Here is a 5,919-nt window from a genome sequence, read left to right as displayed (position 1 = left end):
CCATATACCAAAATATGTACGTTTTATCTCCGCACTAGACAATAATCAACTTAAAAGCAGAAATCACACCTTATCCATTTTCACTTCCTCACCAATACCTTACTAGCTGTTATTAATGTTGAATAAACAAACAAATAAAATGACAAAAAGTGTCATTGTATCACAGAAGCATTTAACTCAGATTCACTAGACACACTTGACAAAAAGTGGAGTGAAAGACCACCATTTACATATGGCAAGGAGATTTCAGCCATTATCACACAATGAGCTTATTGTAGAAGTAAATATAACATGGAACATGTTACACTTTTTCCAGTCTATCTCCATTCCTGCAATACTCATCAGCTATGACACTGATGTTAAAAAGTATCATTTTATGATATAGTTCCTATGTGTCAGCCAAATATTTCTTCAAGTGCTTAACTAGAGAAATAGTTGCCTGATTTAATGATAGAAGAAAAATACGTAGTGTTGGAATGAGAGATGATATTATTGATTTCAAATGTGGTACCTTTCTAGGGAATTCTCAAGAATATTTTGACCTCATGTGTTATTTCACCTTAATCACTAACATTAGAACTTAACATAGGCATAATATCTAACTTTCTTTTAATTTTTGGAAAATGGAACCATGTGTTACCCATCTTGTATCTTCCATGCCTGGCAGAATGTCTAATACATTAGAGGTAATCAATATATAGGTGTGATTTTCAGCTGAACCGGTTGCGGACTAAGCATTTATTATATATTAAGCATTTATTATATATGGTTGGTAATTATGCCTCTTCTTACCAAGAATTTTGAAAACCTTTTTCCCAAAATGAGACATACATTGTTTAATATACAATAGAATTATTAGGTTGCTACTACACTTTCAAAGTATCAAACAGCTAGGTAGTACAGCCTCAAGTTTTTCCCTTCAATTAGCATTTATTCTGTTTCTCCTGCTACTTCCTTTATACATTTTAGGTTTCACAAGGGAGCCACTTTCAACTAACGTCAATTTTCCTAAAAATCTGAAATGAACTAAGCCATGTACAATCAGTTTAGGTTCCAAATTGGTGGGATAGTATATGTTTGAATCTTTATAATTAATATTATTGACACCATTCTTTGTTGTATATCATTTAGATGTTAAAAAAAAAAAAAAACTATCAAAAACCACTAAACTCAGGCCATCAAAATACCAAGGTCTGGCTGCAGTGACAATTACCACAAACTTAGTGGCTTAAAATAACAGAAATTTATTCTTCCACAGTTTTTGAGGTCAGAAGTCTGAAATCAGGCCAAAATCAAGAGTTCAACAGAAACTAGCTATACTTTTTATGGAAGCTCTAGGGAAGAATCCATTCCTTTCCTGTTCAAGCTTATGGTGGCTTCTGGCATTCCTTGGCTCATGCCCACATCTCTCCAATCTTCAAAGCCACCATCTTCAAATTTCTCTTTGCCTTGTCTTCATAATTTCTTCTCCTCTGTATTTGTGTAATACAATTATGAGCCACTTAATGACAGGGATACATTCTGAGAAATGTATTATTAAGCAATTCGGTCATTGTACAAACATCATAAAGTGTACTTACACAAACCTAGATGGTATACCTAGATGGTATAACCTATTACTAGGCTATATGGTATAGCCTATTACTACTAGACTACAAGCCTATACAGCTTGTTGCTGTACAAAATAACATGAGACTAAAACAAGCACTAGAGAAAATGATGCAATCAAGAGACATAGTAAACACGAGATGTCTGAGGCTGCTGCTGATATAACACGGCATACTGTTTTACAGCAAACTTTTTTAAATAGAAAGAGTAAACTCTAAACTCATGATAAAAATGTAAATACATAAATTAGTAACACTGTCATTTATTATCATTACCAAGTATTATGTTTGTACATAATGATATACGCTATACTTTTATGTGATTGGCGGTGTAGTAGGTTTGTTCACACAAGCATCGCCACAAACATTAAAGTAATGTGTTGTGCTATGACATTATCATGCTGCAATGTCACTAGGCTCCAGGAATTTTTCAGTTCCATTATAATCGTATGGGACCATTGTCGTGTATGCAGTCCAATGTTTACTGAAATAGCATTATGTGATACACGACTGTGCTTCTGCCTGCCTCCCTATTATAAGGATACATGTGATGGCATTTTGGACCTACCTGGATAATCCAGGATAACCTCCTCACCTCAAGATTCTTAATTACATCTGCAAGGACACTTTTCCCATACAAGTTAACATTTACAAATTTCAAAATGTAGGGCATGATATCTTTAGGGGACATTATTCAGCCTATCCCATCTTTTCGGGAGGGTTCAAATGATGGAGGCTTACTAGAATCCAATACTAGGTAGCAATATGGCCATTAAATAGATCAAAGTTGGGTTTCTCCTGATCTCTGACATATATCAGAGGAACAAAACAATTGACTTCCTTGAATATAAAGATATAGCTCATCTTCCATAAGCAGTCTTGGTTCATGTCCAACCCTGTTAATGAAGCCACACTAGCCTTTGCCACACTCTCAATCAAACAAAACCAATTTCATTAACGAGTATTACAAACTTTACTGAAGACTGAGGGAGTGTGGGCAATGAAGAGGGGTAGTAAAAAAGAAAATTTAGAACACAAAACAAAACTTCATTAAAAAATTTCCTCCTGAGAGGATGCTTTCCTCTCCTTCAGTTCTGCTCTAGTCACTAAACACTTTACTTTTCCTTCCTTTATTCTTCCCATATCCTCTCTATTGTCATAAGCAACTCAATTCTTGCAATGAGTTTGCAAAAGTTCAGTCAGCAAAACAAAATCCCTGCAGTTCTCTAAATCTATCATCCTTTGCAAGTAATCTGACAAAAAGCTCTAAGTCCTTGAGCATGCTCTCTGAGGTCTTACACTCTAGCTCCAGTGGTTTATCAGCTTATTCACTCAACCAGTGCAGCTCTTCCCAGAAAGGAATCCACTGCTAAGTAAAATAATAATAATTAATAATAATAATAATAATAATAATGACAGTTAATGAATGATTGTTTGTACCTCTCTTCATGATCCTCAGTATCTTACCTGCTGGCGATGCTGGAAAAATGAAAGAACTCCCCATGTCATCGAAAGACTCCACGCAAATGACCACATTTTACAAAAATTCTTATTTCTGTTCCTCTCAAAAAAAAAAATTAACCTCATTACGTTTTTGTTATTACAGTCCCCAGTAAATATTTTTGCAGTAAACACATTTTCTATTCAGAGTTAAAAAGTTTTAAATGTTCAAAACATTTTTTCTGGATATTTCCTTTCACAAGCTACTAGTTTTCTAAGAGTTTTCACGAGTTCTTCAAATATGTCTGGCAGCATTGTGGAAATAACAGAATCTTGGAATTATTCCCTGAATCTAATTCTACATTTAGTTTATAAGTATCTAGAAAGATTAATTTTCCCAATCAATAGGTTAGGAACTAAAAATCCATAAATGAAAAGGTTTTGTCCTCCTCATTTGTACATGAGTCATTTCCCTCAGCTCTGTGACAAACACATTTTATAAGAATTAAATTAAATTAGCTGAAATCTCAATATGTCTTCTAGACACCACAGCGGTTACAAAAATGAGTAAGACTATCTTGACCACCAAGAAGCATTCGGGATGGGAAAGGACAGATAATTTAGCAGTTTATCCAATATTGGCCAAAGCACGAGGACGTAGTCATTGGTAACAGACGACTATACTGGAAAGTTGTTTCTATCATCAGTTTCAGGACTGTTTTCTACGTAGATTAGTAGACTCTTATAATCAGGGAGTCTGAGAAAGCAGCCTAGCCTAGCAGTTTTGAGCCAGATGCTCCAAAACATCTACCTCAGAAATAACAACAGTAAAAAGTGGGTCATTTGTTTGTTTTAGAACCCACGGAACGGATTGAAAATAGTCCCTTGTTCTTGAAAAAAAAGGGGGGTGGTGAGAAGATAAGGAGCAAGAGGTAGAGAAAAATAAAAAAGAGGGAAAGGAGGAAGAAAAGCAGAGAGATATAACAGGATTATAACTCAAAAAGAGATAGCAGTTATGATGGTGTATCTATGACACATTTATAAGCCCAAATTCTGCACTAAAAACAACTAGAATTGGCTTGAATTCCTCGTTAGAGTCTAGTCAGGAGCATCAGAGAATTGAGAGCTACAAAGGCTGAAAAGAAAAGCCCCTCCCAATGAGGCAGCTGGACAGGGAAGCAGGATCAACACTCACTCCAGTTTGCAGCGTGACACAAGACAAAACATTTCCTGAAAGACACGAACTAACTGCTTTTTGGTTTGGCCTTTTCAGTGGACTTTGGCCTTTTTTTTTTTTTAAAGATTTTTATTAAATATAGTTAACATACAACATTGTATTCATTTCAGGTTTATATCATAGTTATTCAACGTTTATATATCTAAAGAGTGATCACCATAAGTCCAGCAACCGTATGATACCATACAATGCTATCACGATATTATTAACTGTTTTCCTATGCTGTGCACCACGTCCTCATGACTTATTTGTTTTATACCTGGAAATTTGAACCTCTTATTCCCCTTCACCTTTTTCCCTCCCTTTAAATTTTTCAATTACAGTTAACATTCAATATTATTAAATATTAGTTTCAGGTATACAGCATAATGGCTAGACATTTATATAATTTACAAAGTGATCCCCCTGACTAGTCTAGCATTTCTAGAATTTGGACTTTCTAAGTCTCAGTTTCTCACCTCTAAAATCAGGAAACTCATCATACCTACCTCACCTAGTTGTGAGAATTTACTGAAGAATTCTGGTTTGGTTTACTCTTTCTAGTAAACTGTGTACAAGGTTACAAACGAAACAACTCCAGATGATTACACAGTGAAAAACCAACGTGCAGGCTACTTTCCAGAATTTGTAATTTTTCTTAACCTGCTTTCTAAGTATGCAAAGTCCAGTTCTCACATGGGAAATCCTGTTGAACTGCAACCCCTTTCCCTGGGGATTCTGGTCTCCCCACGTGGTACAAGCCTGGAGATAAAAAGGATGAGGTCAGCCACCTCAGGAAGAGGGTGGGGGGCATATGGAGGAAGACTGGGAATATTTCTGACAATCCCCAAAACTGAAAATGCCTTTGACTTTTCACTCGAAAAGTGTTCCAGAAGCTGCGCTTCTGAACAAGGACTGGGCATTCTTCACGGCTGACAGCTTTTGGGAGCAGAATATTGTGAAAATACGATTTCTATTCTTAAAGAGAAAAATCATGTGCCTCATGACAGTAAGACTGCATCCAGGAGCAGAAGGGTGCCTGCATGGCTCTGTTATTTGCTGGCTTGCAGTGAAGGGCATTGGCAAAGACAAAAGGTATTTTCCATCCTGCAGTAGAGAGAAGCCCATCTGTTTCCTGCCCCGGCACAGTGCCGGGGAAATCCTTCATGAGCAAGAAATCTCCTGCCAGAGTTCCCTGGAAACACTCCTCAGATGATCCCGCAAATGCACAGGAGCGCATGCTCTTCGCAGCCTGCCTTTTTGTATTTTTTGTTTTTATTGCTCTATAGAGCCAGGTAGAGAACAGGGCCTGTGATTTAAAACTAGCAGGAGGGTCTGCCTTCAAAGCTGTCAGAAATGTTTATTGTGCTTTTAGCCCTAGAACAGCTCTGACAGTCTCAATTCAGACACACACAACTTAGGATTGTATCTTGTAGACCAGCTAGTGGGAAGTGGAAGTCGGCCAACGCAGTCTGTCTCCATGCTTAAGTAGAGACCCTCCAAAGATCACTGTGAAATGTGATCTGAATAGAAGCAGGGCCCCTAGGACTGATGACTAGGCTGCTGCCATGGCCATCTGTCCTGGTGATGGCCAGGTTTCACAAAACCAGAGCTGAAATGACTGACAGCTCCAGGCACCCAGGACAGGGAGGATCT

Source organism: Pteropus vampyrus, unplaced genomic scaffold (assembly GCF_000151845.1).
Source record: "Pteropus vampyrus isolate Shadow unplaced genomic scaffold, Pvam_2.0 Scaffold106, whole genome shotgun sequence".
Lineage (NCBI taxonomy): Eukaryota > Metazoa > Chordata > Mammalia > Chiroptera > Pteropodidae > Pteropus > Pteropus vampyrus.
This window is presented reverse-complemented; position numbering follows the sequence as displayed.